Genomic DNA, 16,543 nt, shown 5'->3' with positions numbered 1-16,543 from the left:
TGGGTCTGGAAATCCGAAGTGCTACCTTGGCTACAGCGAGGTAGTGGTCCGAGTCGATGTTAGCTCCTCGGAAAGTTCCTACATCCATGATGCTGGAGGCGTGTCTGGCATCGATCGCAATATGGTCAATCTGGTTGACGGTAGATTGATCTGGAGAAGTCCAAGTTCCTTTGTTGATGTTGAGGTGTGGAAAACGCGTACTGGCTACCATGACGTTTCGCCCGTAGCAAAATCTATGAGCCTGAATCCGTTGTAGGAAGTGTTGTCGTGCTGACAACTAGGCTGTTCTTCCCGATTATTCCACCAAAGAAGTCTTCCTTTCCTAGCTAGGCATTAAAATCGCCCAGGACAATTTTAATAACGTAGCTAGGACACTGCTCAGTGCTCATATGTTTTGTCTAGGAGCTCGAAGAACATATCTTTGGTGTTGTCGTCTTTCTCTTCTATGGGGGCGTGCACGCATATCAGGCTAATGTTGCCGAATTTAGCCTTGATGCGTATGGTCATGATAGCTCAAGACTTCTTGTCTTATGACGAAGCCGCATCGAAATAAGCGCTGTTGGTTTTCGTGGTAGCAGTGACCATAGTAAATATCGCAGTTTTTCATCCTCTTTTTTCCCGGCCCATCCCATCGTATTTCCTGGATGGCAGTGATGTCTGCTTTATAGCGGTCTAGGGCCTCCGCTAGTTCTTCGGCCGCACGTGGTCTGTTGAGGGACCTAACATTCCACGTACAGATCCGAAGTTCGTTGTCTTTAATTCGTTTGCGTTCGTTGTCAACAGTAAATCCGTCCGTATTCGAGGCTTGTTGTTGCTTCGCAACTATGAAAGCTTTTACGTGGCCAGGCCCCCCCACGCCACAACCCCCAATCTGGAGGGCCAGATCCTAGGTTAGGTTAGGTTGGAGTGGCTGCACAGATATCATTGACGCACATAGACCTCAAGGCTCCATTGTGTTACCACTAATGAGGTTACTCATGGGAGAGTAATGACCAAACCATTTCGTACTTTTAATAAAGTTAGAGAGACGTTTTGTGTTAATAGTTGCCAGTTCACTGGTGTTATCGAAGAAGGGATTACCGAGAAAGTTATTCCTTCTAATGGAGTGTGCTGGACATGTACATAGAATGTGTTGGACCGTTTCCACTTCCTCCTCGTCCATGCAGTTTCTACAGAAGTCATTTGTGTAGACCCCAAGCCTCAGAGCATGTCTTCCTTTGAGGCAGTGTCCCGTTATTACTCCAATTGTAGAGTTTATACTTTGTCTGCTCAGTGATATCAAGCCTTTTGACCGTTTTAAGTCAATACTTGGCCATATTTGCTTGGTTGCTAGGAAGGTGGTACTTTGTGACCATCTAGCATTTGTTGTTTCTAGAGCATATTGCTTGAGAAGATATTTGCATGTAGCAAGTGGTGTTCCTATGTTATGTTTTTGTCTAACATGAGACAGAAGTGTTCCGTTTTTGGCGAGCTTATTTAGATTTACCATCTTGTCCATTGCGGTCCACCATACGACAGCTCCATTAATGAGTATCGGTCTGATTACCGAAGTGTATAGCCAGTGGGTTATTTTTGGGGAGAAGCCCCATTTTGATCCTATGGCCTTTTTACAAGTCAAAAGCGCTACAGTAGCCGTTTTTACTCTTTCATCAATATTTGCCTTCCAATTTTGTTTTTTGTCTAAAATGAGTCCCAAATATTTAGCTTGGTCGGAAAAACCTAATGGTATTCCTCTAATCTTGGGTGGGCTAATCTGAGGAATTTTATATTATCTCAAAAAGAGTATTAATTCTGTTTTGTGTGGGTTGACGTCCAATCCACATTGCTTAGCCATTTAATTAGCCTGTTTAGGGCATTTTGTAGGAGTTCCGAGAGAACTTGGGGGTGCTTCCCAGATACGGATATCGCAACGTCGTCAGCATAGGCAATCAACTTGAAACCCTCTGCTTCCAAGGGCCAGATCCTAAGTATAACTCCAAGGATGGTGAGCCGAATAAAACCGCTCCTTATAAGCATTGGCTCCGAATAAGTCGAAGAAGCCCTATAAGGTGTTCACTAAGTAGTTCAATCTTACTGGAACTGTAGACGCCACCGTTGATTCTATCTCGGGAATTCCTCCGCTTCTGTCTGGATAGGGAGAGGTGCCTTAGTGGGAACACCTCTCCCCCCCTCTCTCGTTTGTTTTCAACACTCAGTAAAATTTTAAGAAAAATCTAATTGACAGTTTTTTATAAAAAATAAAAATTTAAACAAAAAAATTAATAAAACTTGGTAAAAATTTACTTTCTTCTCATAAAGCTTTTCAAAAAATTAAAAATGTTGTCTTCAAACTATTTTTATTTCATAGAAAATATTGTTTTTGATATTCAGTAGTTTTTTTTAATAAAAATTCAACAGTCCGTTTTTTCATAAAAAAATAAAATCTACATTGGTAAAAATTTGTTTTCGACTAAAAATCTGTTTAATTAAATTAGATTTTCAAACTAAACTATTTCTTGAAAACCTACAAACTTTTAAGCAACACAAATTGACAGACGGGATAGGAAGTTATCAGTGTGGGTGGCATCCCAGCCCCTTTTTTAATTTAAGTTCCACCATTTTTAGGCGTTGTTTTACCTTTAAAGGATTCAGGAGAAATTGAAAAACCTTAGTGAACAAAAATTTTAACACAGTTTGAGATCGAAACTTCTTATCCAACTGAAGGAAATATCCTTTAAAGAAATTAAAAACGGTTTCAAAATTCTTATTTCAGGTAGAACCTGTTAAAAAATGGCCATTAACTTACGCAAACGGCCAAGTGCATGGAATACCTTTTTATACAAAATGAGACTCAAGAATTTGTTTTTAAGTGAAAAATCCTTATATAGACAGTCCAAAAAGTCTCCGTACAGCAGCTTTCTTTTTGTTGTTTCGAGATAAAATATTTACTATAAAAATATATTAAAAAACAATTTTCTTAAATTTGGTAAAAAGGTGAAGTTGGAAACTAACTTTTTTTCAATCTTACCACTTCGGTTCTTACATTTATTCCTAGTACTTTTTTTCAAAAGAACACCTCTTTGCTTGAATTCTTCGCTTCAAATCCTTTTGAAAACTAAAAAATTCGATCAGTCAACACTCACTTTTATCAAACTAAGAGTCAACAAAAGCAACATAAAGTTCTAAAGGTTAATGTTCCAATTTGATTGAGTGTTTTCCCTTTGATCCTTCACTTTACCACTCTTGGTGTTTATGTCTTAACTGTTTACCTAAAACAGAACCCTTCATCAAAACCCAACCACCAAAGACTGAAATGCAGACAGTTCATTGCTTTTAGTCTTTTTCTTCCTTATCTCCAGAAGCGTCTTTCACAGAAATTAAGTAGCATTCCTTCATTCAAAGTTTGGTCTACATAATTCTTAACCAGAAGTCTGTACTTCTTCCTGTCTGATATCTATTTTAAGATAAAAGAAATAAATATCCACGCCTCATCTCATCAACCCCACACCCTCACACTGACTCTGATTGTAAACCTTAAGGAAATAAACTCGCACTTTTAAATTATAAGATTTGGTACCATAAAATTTCAATTTCATTTCACCCAAATTTAACAAATTTAATAAACAATGTTTTTGTTTTTATTTATTTCCACCTTTTTTTTGTTGTTGTTTATATTAAAAAAAAACACACTTACCCTTCTCTATATCCTTCTGTAGACTTTAAGAGGGTGTAATTTAGACGTGCACTTTTTGTTCCCATATTCCACCCACCATAATGATTACATAAGAGTACCATAAATTCATTTCCGACAAACCGACAGAACAGACAAAAGCGATTCAAGAGTGATCTGTATCAGTGGCAGCATAGCGCATAAAACACCCGCATCCGAGATTTAGCCACAGCCACCGCCACCGCCACACAATTGAAATAGCACTTCAAGTGGCACAGAGACAAGTTTGTAGGGTGAGAACGAAAACTATCTCTTTCGGAGGTCTTCACTTTTCCATACGAGGTTATATGAGCCTCTGGCATTTTATGAAAGATCATGTCAGACGCACGCGGCTTATTTTCCTTCCTCTGCTCGAGTGGATTATTTGTTTATCGGCGTCGTCGTCGTATCGTAATCGTTATCGTAATCGTAATGTTTTTGTGTTCATTATGGAAATGAAGAAAAAGAGATGATAAAAAGTGGAAAAAGAGGAGAAGAAGTGAAGAGTAAGAGGACTTTCGATATTAACAACAAGTACTGTAAAACGATGCTAAGCGGATGCTATACCTTAATTAATACTTTTTCAAGTGGATGATAGTACAGGGTGGTTCAAAAGTGACTTCCTTCTTTAATGTGATAATAGCTTTTATATTGTAACTAGCTGACCCTACAAACGTTGTTTTTTCTTATAGATTATTTTCTAGGGAATATTTTGCTAGAAATAAATAACTAACTTAAAGTAATTGTGTAAAGATGTGATATATAAGTGGGAGAGGTAAGACAAAACAATGAACAAACTGGATAATTAGCCCACTCGAGAGCATGCCAAGTATAACATATCAGTGAGAAAAACATGAAGTCCTCAAATCAAAGCCGCAGACAGATATCGTTTGTCCTTGAGACTTATTGATTGTCATTGCAAATGCCAATCTAATTGCAAATTGAAGGCGTTTGAGTTGAATTGGCACATTTGTGGGTATAATAGGGACTCGCGTTAATAATATATTTTCGCCTCGGAATTTGCCATTTAGAATTATGGTTTCGATAACATTTTTCATTAATTTTTTAAGAACTAATCGCTTGCCGTTGCGCAACCGGGCGAATATGGGACCACCCAACGGTTATCAATGTAAATGCCGGCACTGTTAATATTTTTAAGAAATGATTTTCCGCCATTATCGCGATTTCTTTTATTATATGTAGGATATCCATCAACATGTGTGATCGTATCGTTAGTGAAATTTTTTGGAAAACTTTCCATCTGGCATGCAAGGCGATTAACGATTTATATTGCCGCATGGGCTATTAATCATGTTTGCTGTAACAATATCAAACAACATTTGATCAGTAGAAGGATAAGGAATTTCCGCAGAAATTTTACTGTCGATTTCCGTAGGACGTATTTTATCGACTAACCAAACCAAAATGTGAGCATGAGGTAATCCGCGCTTTTGCCATTCAACCTTATACATCAAGGAACGCGTAGGACCAAATGCTTGTAGGTAATTTTGTAGTGAAATTTATCAAAGACTTCAATATTTGCTGACAGAGCTCACGACATTGTATAGAATAACGTTGTTTTGATCGTGTCGAATCATCAACCGATACTCATAAAAATCGTCTTGTCCCTTGCAAAACATTAGCGGAACTTGGAGAGCGTTATATGAACGGTGTGTATCACAAGTACACTGTAGATTTTTATTTCTTCTCCAAATCTCGAAACCAGGATCTTAGCAACATCGTCAAAAACAGGTGCATTAAATCTACGAATATTCCCTCCAACATGTGTTTTATCAGGATTGATGACAATAACGTGATTATCACTTTGTAATTTGTGCATGTGTGATTTTAATATTTTCAACAATTCATTGTGCTCATTCAATAGACCATCCAGGTCGCAAAAAGTCGGGGTTATTAGAGCCACAAAGTGCATCCACACGTTTATATTCACCGCCCATAAAGTAAATATGAAAAAATTTAAGTGCTTCGTTCGGCATTGGTAGCAATGAGCCCATTTTGTGAAAAATTTGGGCTTCGCTTTTGAATGTTGAAATGAATTTTCGGCAATTGTTGATTCCATTATTTTCAACTATTTCTGTTGCTTGGAGCGATGTTATTTGGAAACACGAATTAAATGTTGGAATTGACTTTAAGAACAGATTATAATCTTTTTCTAAACAACACTTCCTTGGTGCCTAAACTTATAAAATTGTGAATAACACAAAAATAAATAATAAACAATTACAGCCCCTAAAGGATAAGATCAATCATTACTTGCGCAGTTATTGGTCGAGTTTAAAATTATTAAATTAACAATATTTTTTAAAAAATAACACTTAGGAATATAAAAAATAGATCATACCTAACGAATGTATACGTAAAATTTCATTGAAATTGGTTAAGCCGTTTCGGAGCAGTATGGCAACTAACACTGTGACAGGAATATTATATATATTAGATAGTTCCTTTCGTTATAAAAGGGTGTTTTTTAGTGGTATAGAACTTTCAGATGGAATAAAACAAATACTTCTTTTAAATTCAAAAATTTGTTTGAAAGATAATCTTTCGGCATTATACAATATTACAAATATTATTGCTGACATAATATGACCACCATGGCTTTCTCGGACGTAATCTAATCTAAGAAAATTAAACGAGGTGGCGTAACAATCTCTAGAGAACTAGAGCCTAGAGACTTACAACTGTCAGTCATTTCTCTGCGCGAGTCATGTCGGGGATAGAGAGGACCTACAGTTAAAATGCCGAATCTCAACGGCAAATTTGAGAAACATTTTTTTTATTCTTCGAAAGAGGCAGTACCCGTGAAAAACACTTTTTTTTAGGTGGAACAAGCAGGGATCGAATCCAAGCCTTTTAGCATAGCATAATCTAATCTGTAGACCCTATTTCTATTGACATTTTCCAACACTTGTGAGAGTATATTGACAATTAAAAGGCGAATGTCGCCCTCCAAGTGGTTCATCATTTCGTTTAGAAATTTCACAGTCGGTTTTTGGAAATAACGGTGTCTTGACATACGAGGTGTGCTTGTGATCAAAATGTAAGGTGACTTTTTGAATTTCGCGCACTCTTTACACTAATTTTTCTTGTTGAAAATAATTTTGACCAGAAGCAGCACCGCAGGAACATTGCCTAAGACATGTTGAACGACGTCAATGATGACCCTAATCTGCTTAAAAGGGTTATAACTGGTGACGAATCATGGGTATATGGTTTTTACGTCGAAACCAAAGCTCAATCATTCCAATGGATGAGTCCAGAAAAGCCAAGGCCGAAAAAGACACACCAAGTTCTTTCAAATGTGAAGGTTTTGCTCACAGTTTTCTTTAATTACCATGGCGTTTTGCATCAAGAATTCCTACCACAAGGGCGTATGGTAAACAAGGAGTATAACCTTAAAGTTATGTGGCGTTTGCGTGAATCAATAAGAAAAAAACGGTTGGAATTGTGGACAAAAATTCATGGATTTTGTAATTTGATAATGCACCTGTGCACAAGTCGTTATAAGTGAGTAGTTTTGTTGGCCAAAAATAGTACTTCAATCATTCCTCAGTCACCGTATTCACCAGACTTGGCCCACTTCGACTTTTTCTCTTCCCGAAATTGAAAAGGCCCACGAAATGACGAAGATTTGCCACGATTGAGGAGATTAAGGCTGCATCGCTGAAGGGACTCAAGGCAATTCACAAAAGTTTATTTTAGAAGCGTTTTGACGACTGGAAAAAGCTCTGGCAGAAGTGCATTGTATCAGAGGGGAATTACGTATGTACACTTTACCTTTCAAATAACCCCACAGAAACAAGTCTGTCGCAGTATAATGTGGAGAAAACCACATTTTTGGAAATTATTGGTTCGCTAAAAATGTTACCTACTAACGCTATTGTGGAGCGACTATTTTGTGCAAGATCTCCATTCTGCTGAAATAACATCTCAAGACTACCAGCAATTACTGAACTAAAAAATTGTGTTAAAAATCAATTTTATGTGTAAACAGCTGCAATTCGGTTGTTAGAATACTTCACATTGAATTGCGGGACTTACAAAGTTGACCGAAGCTCATTCTTGTTGATATTTTTGTACTTTCCACAACCCTTGAAAAAATGGGTTCCACATTCTTTTCAATGCGGGCAATGGAGGTTTCCCACATGGAGAAAGATCAACTACAGTTCCTTTTGTTGACGAAATCGTTTCACCAGGAGCTCATAGGGTGGATTTTGTATATTAAGGGGGTCATCCCATGTGACGGCTTGTATTTTAAGGAATTTTTAGTATTTTTTTATGACTAGTAAATAGATACAACTATATTAAGTTTATTATCATTTATTAACATAGTTAGACGGTATAAATATAAAATTTTAATTAAAAATATTGTAAAGAACACGAGTTACACCGGTGTTAACAACTCAACATCCAAAAAATGGGCTCGCACTTCCTCCACTATTCCAGCTGATTGGCTTATCTAAAACGAAAAAAGTAAACGGCGTTTTAATCTACATGGAACGAACTATCATCAAATGAATATACCAAAAATTGGACTTTTGGGAGAAATTTGAAAAAAGTCGCAAATTGTGCGTGTTTTTATTTTTTTGCTATAAAAAAATCGACATTTTTGGAATTTTTGCTTGTCGATGTTTTATTCCATGCGTTTACCAACCCACCAAATTTCAAGTCATTCGGTCAAGCCGTTTTTGCGATACAATGGAGGAAAGTTTTAAAATGCACCGTTTTGCGAAAAACTCGTTTAAAGTTTCAAGTCCTCTTAACTATGAAAAAATCGCCTTACCTTTCAATCGATGCCTGGTCCATAGAGTATTCCTTCCTCTTTTACTTGAAACTCTTTCAAAGCAGAATGTTCAGCTCTTGAATCAATTCTGGATTCTGGGCTTCGCGGCCTATAGGGCATCCCATAACCGTCATTACCTTATAAACCTTCATTAAAGATTTCCTGAATAACTTTATCAGTAAGTTTACCTGGTACTTTTCCACCGATTTCTTTATCTGTTTCATCTTTTTTAACAGCCCGAAGTCGTATCTTTAAAACGACTTCGAATTTCGAAAAATCCCCTTACTACCGTATTCTAGACATATTACACTAGCAATTTATGAAAAAAAAAACACGATTTTTTGAACCCATCACATGTTTGACCCCCTTAAATGATCCCGATAAGCTCTTTTTCCGAATAAAATACAATTAGTCATTTTAGTAATTCTCCCAATTTTGTTTTTATAAGTACTTAACAAAAAAAAAGATGATTTTTTTGAATACGAAAGAAAATTCCAACCCACCCTGTACATCGCTTGTTATCATAATCACATATTACAAGGAGAGATGGGTAGGGATTTAGGAGAGAAGTCTTGATCCTACAGATATGAGGATATAATTAAGATTTTCCATTTTCATTCTCCTGATGCACTTTACTTTTCAGTTGTGTTCAGAAGGTCTTCGTGTTAAAAATGTTAAATTCGATTTATGGAACATTTAGCTTGTTAAAAAATATTCTATGGTATAGTTTATGGGGCTTGCATTTGGGTTTTGTGAATGTGCTTGAATCTGATGTGGTGAGTTATGTTATGGGTGCTTATAAACATTTAAATTGAATTATGGTGCTTCATTTTAATTAAAAGATAGAATTTTGTGAAATTTTGTTCGGTTATTCTTTTCTTTATTTCTTTTCATAATAATAACTATAATCTTTTAATTGGAAGAAAACCGAGTAAATAAAATCATATATCAGTTGTCAAAACTAATGCCACTTGAATCAAAAACAGTGTTGCCATTTGAGAAAAAATAAAAATAATCTTTTGTAAAAACAAACTTTTGACTACTGAAATGTCATCTGTCACTAAAAAAAGGGTTGACAATTAAAACAAAAAAAAATAAAAAAAACCTTTGATAAAGTTAAATTTTATTAATTAATCTTTAAATTACAGCCAGCAAAATCTTAAGACTAGCTAACAAATATTTTGAAATATAAGTTTTTACATATTCAGCTTATATTTACGTATTAATTTTAAATCACAGTGAAAATGATTTCAAATATTTGGTTCAGTCTATTCTTTTAGTAAATAAAAAATACTGCGCTTACAAATTTTTAATAATTCAGCCAATTCAGCTCAAGCAAGTTAATTTTAGATAAGAGTTGGTAGTTTGTTTACGTTAAATATATTCTTCACTTAAATTACACTCCTTCCGTGTATTCCACTTAATATAAAGTATGATACTAAAGGCGGCTTAATGTCATTTAAATTAATATTGTCATCTGAAAAAAAAAATCAAAAACTCTTAGGCAGTATTCACATGAACGCGACCATCGAACGACGAATAAATTACAAAATCTGAGTTTATAAACGTTTGAGGACATACATATTACCACACAAATTCTTAACAAAACGATAACAATATAGTTTTTATTTGATTTATGATGCATACTTTTACTTTTCAATATCATATTATATTAATAAATTTAAGAAAACAAATTTATTAGTAGCGAAAAAACTTGTAGTTGATACGAACTGTCAAACTTTATTCGCGTTCCACATTATCCCCACTTGCAACAAATAAAATAATCATGTGTACTTATAACCTAAAAAAATCATTGTTTTTTTGGTTCATTCGCGACGAATTTAAGAACTCTCATAGAAAGAAATATCAAAATTGACAAATATTCGTTCATTCGTTGATTGTTGGTCGTGCTCATGTGAATAGTGATTTAAAGTGTAGACACTCGAACATGCTTCTATTAATCTTGCTTAGATTGTCATATTGGAGTTGATTCCAGTAAACATGGTTCAAGTTGATTTAATCGTCTGCGGGTTTTGTAGTTTGCAGAATTTTGACATTCCCCATCAAATTTGCGAAATTTCCTCGCACGCATACTATATTTAAAAATAAAAATAAATTGGGTGGCGCGACAGTCCGTTAAGAACCAAGGCCTAGTGACTTACAACTCTGAACCATTCCTGTGTGCGAGCAATGTTGTCAGGAATGGAGGGGACCTACAGTTTATATGCCGAACGGCTAATTTTTTGAGAAAGCACTTTTTCATGACAATAGTTACTCTTGGAGAATTTGTCAATTCCTCGCAAGAGGTAGTACCCGTGAAAAGACTTTAGATGGCATAGGCAGGGATCGAACCCAAGACCTCTGGCATGACGGTCCAACGCACTAACCATCATGCCACGGGTACCACATTTAAATGTCTAAGGTCCCTATTAAACTCGCAAAATAACATTTTTCAGTTGTCAAATTAACTGTAATTTAAAAATGTATCGTTGCAAATGAACATAACAAACAATTTTCACATCATGGTAATGAAGTATAACAAAATACATTGAATTTTATCACTGCTTTAAATTTCTTTTGTAAAAATTAATATTCTTTGATTTTATTAACAATTTAGCATTAAGTGGCGAGAAATAGTGATTCTTTAAATGAAGTTTACAAATTTGAACATATTCAGCTCATCTTCTTAAAGAAAATCCATCATATTTTGAAGTTTCTGTAGTAAAAGTAATTAAGGGTTTAAGAATCTAGTACTGCCAACGAAAACACAATTCAGCTAAGCTGAATATAATTTAAAACTGATATTTATGCATTTACACATTATTTCCACACCCTCTTGGAGAAACAAATTATAACAAACGCTAAAAAAAAACATCAGAAATTGCTGAAAATAATAATTGAACTACCAATTTATTTACACTGCTGGTTTTCTGCTGCGCTTACTTGTTTGTATGTTCAATAATTCAGCTATGCTTACAATATGGATTGGCCAAAATCGATTTTACTTTTTAAAAAGTTGTACATATGTACGAGTATATAAAAATTTTCCACAATCAACATTTTAAAAAGATCAAGTTCTATTTCAGTTCCATTATAGCACTGAATAGAATATTCTTTGTACGATCAAGAGAATGAGGTTTATACCTGAAAGTTTTTTTACCTCCACCAATTTGTAGATTAGAAGGAATTTCATTGAAATTGCAATTGGCAACGCTTGGTGCCATCGTGGCAATGAATTTACCCATGAACCTATAGGTCATGTCATGATATTATGTACGCTAAGTCATTAAAGTACCAAATAAATTTCAAAACTGCATATTGGAAAACTTTGAAGTCATCTTGCTGACAGTCCAAATTGCGAACACCTGAACTTTTAAGCCACTATTCTAATCCACAAGTGAAATTAATTAAAACTCCCACCAAAACGATGTTTGTAATTATTTGTGAAGTGAAAAAAGTCAAAGGCACAAACTTGGTCAAATTTGTAAGTTTGGAAAATTAGACAAACAAACTGAACTTACTTAACATAATTGTTTCTTTGGCAATTTCTCAAGCCGTTTTGATGGAATTGTACAGAAATTAAATAATATACAGAGTTATAAAGTTCAGCTTTCAACTGAATGAAAAATCATGATCAGCTGTCATTTTGACATAAGTGGACTTGACAATCTAATTCTTAAAACTTGCATTATCTTCAAGTCGTCTGTCAATTATAACTTCTCTCAACGTTTACTCTATACAGGTCTTATTTTTTTCTTAAATTTGTTTGCTTTAATTCTCCATAGACAGTCAAAATTTTCTATATTTTTCTACCCTTTTCACAAAAACAAGTTACAATAACAAGCCACAAATCATAAGTCCATACTTTCTTACTTACTAAAGGTGGCTTTAGTTTAGTTAACACAAAATAGCAATTGGTTTTAAAAACTTTACTTTATACGTTATTGAAATCAAACTATCAAAAATAGATCTTTAGAATTTTAAAAAGTTTTCCTTGTGGATTTTTTCTCTGTAGTTCATCGCTTCAATGGTAAATTTGTAGAGCAGCATCCAATTTGTACCATTCAGTTAGTTGAAAAATTCTTCTTGTGTGAGATTATTTTTCCCGAAGTGATATCGCCTAATCTCCCTAAGTATAGGGCAAGTTGCCACAAAGTGTAATATGTCTTCCCTTTCGTGTAGATTGCAAATATTACATGTTTGAGATCTCTCTGTTCGATGTGGCAGGTAATTCAATTTTAACAGCTGTCCTCTTATTTTGGAAACTGTGCCTATTACTAAACAAGAGTAGGCATTGCTGAACTAATTCAACTCATTCAGATTTTATAAACTCTTGGCATACAATTTTTTCTCAGTTGCCAATCTCGCCGTTTCGATGAATCAATATCTCTCATCTTCGTCTGTTTAAGATATTACTTCGTGCAAAGACCGTTTCCAGTTGTCAGCATTTATATCCAAGAAATTAATCGTCATACCGCAGTTGGCAGCAAGATAATTCCAATCCTTACAAAATAGCTTTTTGTTAAGAACTGCATATTGAAGAATAAGCTTGGGCCTAGTGTCCTCCATTTTTAAAACTTTTAGCAAATAATCTGCTATTAATTTCAGTTTTGAAACGAAAAGCGTTGGGAGTCCTGTTTCCAAGAAGTACATATACTTTGGGGTACTTATAGCAAGGTAGAAATTTTTTCTGAGAAAAAATCTCAATAGATATTCCACTGGTTCAAATTTATGCAGTCCCCAAATCTGGGTTCCGTAAAATAAGACCGATTTTGTCGTTGCATAAAAAACTCGGTACTAAGTGTCGACAGATATAAGTTTATTACTGAAGATTCTTCTCCAATTCGCTCGAATTGCTAATTTCACTTAGTTCAATTTTGTTTTAAGATGCGAATCTACATTTAAATTGAATGTTACCTCCATTCACCGGTAGTTGTACTTTTTTACTACTTCCAGATCTTTTTTCACGTTATACTTCCATTTTTCATTAGTTGCCACTCTTCCTGATCCATTTTTAAAAATCAGAACTTTGGATTTATCTGTGTTTACCTCCAGTCCCCAAAGATTGCAGTATTCAGCAGTTTGTTAATCATCAGTTGAAGTGATGATGGGAACTCAGCTAAAATCACTTTGTCATCCGCGTACATAATTGTCTTTATACTTAAATTTCCAATGTTTACTCCGCAAGCAAGCCAATCAGTTAGATCGTTGAGAAACAGTGCAAAAAGCAATGGGCTTTAGTTACAACCCTGCCTGACACCTCTTAGCATCTAAAATTTATCTGAGATATCACTTCCATTCTAAATTCTTACTTCTGTATTTTGATACAGCTTTTGAATCGCTCGAGTAAACATGGTTAAAATTCCTAGGTTATGTAGCTTGTAGAATAATGTGCTTCTGTTAATAGAATCAAATGCCGCTCTGAAGTCAACAAAAAATGTGTACAGTTTTTTATTTTGGTCCAGCTTCCATCGAGCAATCGAACTGAGCACAAATAAATTTTCAATAGTGGATACTCTTTCCTGAATCCAAATTGAAATTCACTTAATTTCCTGCGAGCTTGAACCCATTTGTCAAGTCTGTTATAAAGCAGAGATGAATAAATTTTTAAAGTTGCATTTAAAAAATATATACCACGATAATTTGTTGGTTCTTTTGGATCCCCTTTCTTAAAAATTGGTAGTATCAAAGATTCACAGAAATGATCTGGTACAGTTCCAAATTTGAAAATTATATTCAAAGCTTCTGATAAATTCTGCTTAAAAATGTCAACACTATTTATAAAACTCAGCCGGTATACAGTTGGAGCCCGCCGCTTTTCCATCTCATCATCACCTCATCACATCTTCTAGTAGCAAATAAAGTATATCTCGTTTTCACAATACAAGCCTTAATTTTTGTTCTCCATTTTAAATGCTGTTTACGTCGGAATTTTATGAGCTTATCATATTTTTCGCTAGAATTCCTTATCCATAGAGAAGGTATGTGAGTCTGGAATGTTAAGAGTACTATTGTCAGCGAAACAATTAATTCGAATAGAAAAATAATTTTAAAAAAATAAGGAAGAGTGCCGGACACAGTACACAGCCCTGTGGCACACCAGAACTTATTTTATGGTTTTTGAACTTGAATTTGTTGAAAACAGTTTGTATTCAAATGTTCGAAAGAAAATTTCTTATCCAGTGTTGATACCGAAAGCAAGCACGATGTTCAGATTTGTTTCATCGATCGGTGAGATGGATTATGACATCACCAGTCGACCTATTGCTTCCAAAGCTGTTCTGACGGTCATGCTTTTCTTTTGCGGGATTTCTCTTTAGCTGCTAAAAAATCAGTGTTTTTATGACGTTGAAAAGAATGTAATGTTCTTCAACTACTCGAAACAAGCTTCAGATTAATAGCAGAGTATTGTTTGAGGAGTGCCATGATGTATTATCGTAGAAAAAAATAAGCTATTTCAGTCTTTGTTAATATTCAAGCCTTTTTTTTTTACAAAATTGATGAGTTTTTTTTCAATAAGTTTTAACATCCTCATTGTGATTCATTTTTTACGGTTACTCTCAAGTTGGTCAAAATAGTTGTCTTTGAAGCGACAAAACCAATTCCTGCATGACGTTTCTAATAAAGCATTTTACCGATATCTGAAATGGAAGTAAAAAAGAGCTTCCTTAATACAGACCCTTTTTCTGTCACGAAACTAGATCTTAATTCCTAAGGAAAATATAATACAGTATTACGTGTTTACTGTCCATGATAGTTCAAATAACGGTAACTGTAACCAACTCAGTTCTTACGTAATGATTAAGTAAACCCAATAATCTTTTAAATTATTTGTCTCAGCAAATCAAGACCCTTACGCCAAGCTATTCAGCAAAGTTGTTAAGTTTAACATGAACTTAATGTGGTAATAATCTGTGAAAAATGTCAATGTTTTATGTAAATAGCAACAGATCTTACAGATCTTAAAAGTGGAAAATGCAATTGAGCTTTTCTGAATACCATTATATCCATATCCATTATCTGTCATTGATTTTACAAGTGTTTTGTAAATGAAATGAAAACAGATAAAGCACAGCACAAGATAAGCCCATATCTTTAAAATGTCTGAATATCTTTTTATTTGTCATTAAAATATTTTCTAAGTAAAAAAAAAAAGTAGGCCACGGAATGGTAAATGAAAATAGATGTTAAATGCAGGTTTTTGTTTATTCAGCGTTACTATTCATAGGTTAACAGATCTGCAAAGTAGTAAATATTAATTGAAAACACAAAATAAAATAATTCAGCTTTTGCTGAATAGCATTTATCTCATTACCTGTCAATGTTTTGCTTTAACAAATGTTCTGTAAATCAAATGAAAAAAGATAAGTCACAGTACACAATAATCCAAAATCTTTAAAATATCAACAGTGTATAGAAACGAACTTTAAAATCCTGTGATGCTGGTTTTTGTTTATTCAGCATATCCTTTCATTCGGAAACAAATTTGCAAAGTAGTAACTTCTTATTAAAAATACAAAATGAAACAATTCAGCTTTTGCTGAATACCTTTTTCTTCTTATCATTGGTCAATTAATTGTTTTCCGAAGAAAACAGAAATCCACCGAAAGGTTCTTAAAAATAAAATATAAAAGCAATGTCGGTTATTCAGCGTAACTACTATTTCGTTAACAGATTTTCAAAGTAGTAAATATTCATTGAAAATACAAAAGAAAATAATTCAGCTTTTGCTGAATACCATTTATCTCATTATCTGTCATTGATTTGGTCTTACAAATATTTTCCAAGTGAAAGGAAAACAAAATAGTCACCGATCGTGATAAGCCAACAATTGTCTTCCGTAACGAAGACAATCTTATTTGCAAATAAAAACAGAAAACACTTTATCAAAGATTTGTTTTAGTCTTAAAAGCAAATCCCCTATGTCCATAAATAAAGTACAGAAAACGTGCAAACATACAAAGTTCAGTCTCCTGACATGAATGTTGTATGATCTCATTTTACCACGCTGGCATGACGTCGTGCGTTTGGTCGTCGGTCTTCAAGTCTGT

General features: G+C 34.4%; 1 protein-coding gene across 7 annotated transcripts in view; it reads left to right on the top strand.

Moving 5' to 3' along the window:
- LOC129941348 (A-kinase anchor protein 9) overlaps positions 1-16,543 on the top strand; it is a 97,188-nt gene that overhangs the window by 76,729 nt on the left and 3,916 nt on the right. The window lies entirely within an intron of this gene.

The sequence above is a fragment of the Eupeodes corollae genome, chromosome 1, assembly GCF_945859685.1.
Source record: "Eupeodes corollae chromosome 1, idEupCoro1.1, whole genome shotgun sequence".
In the NCBI taxonomy this organism is placed as follows: Eukaryota; Metazoa; Arthropoda; class Insecta; order Diptera; family Syrphidae; genus Eupeodes; species Eupeodes corollae.
This window is presented reverse-complemented; position numbering and strand designations above follow the sequence as displayed.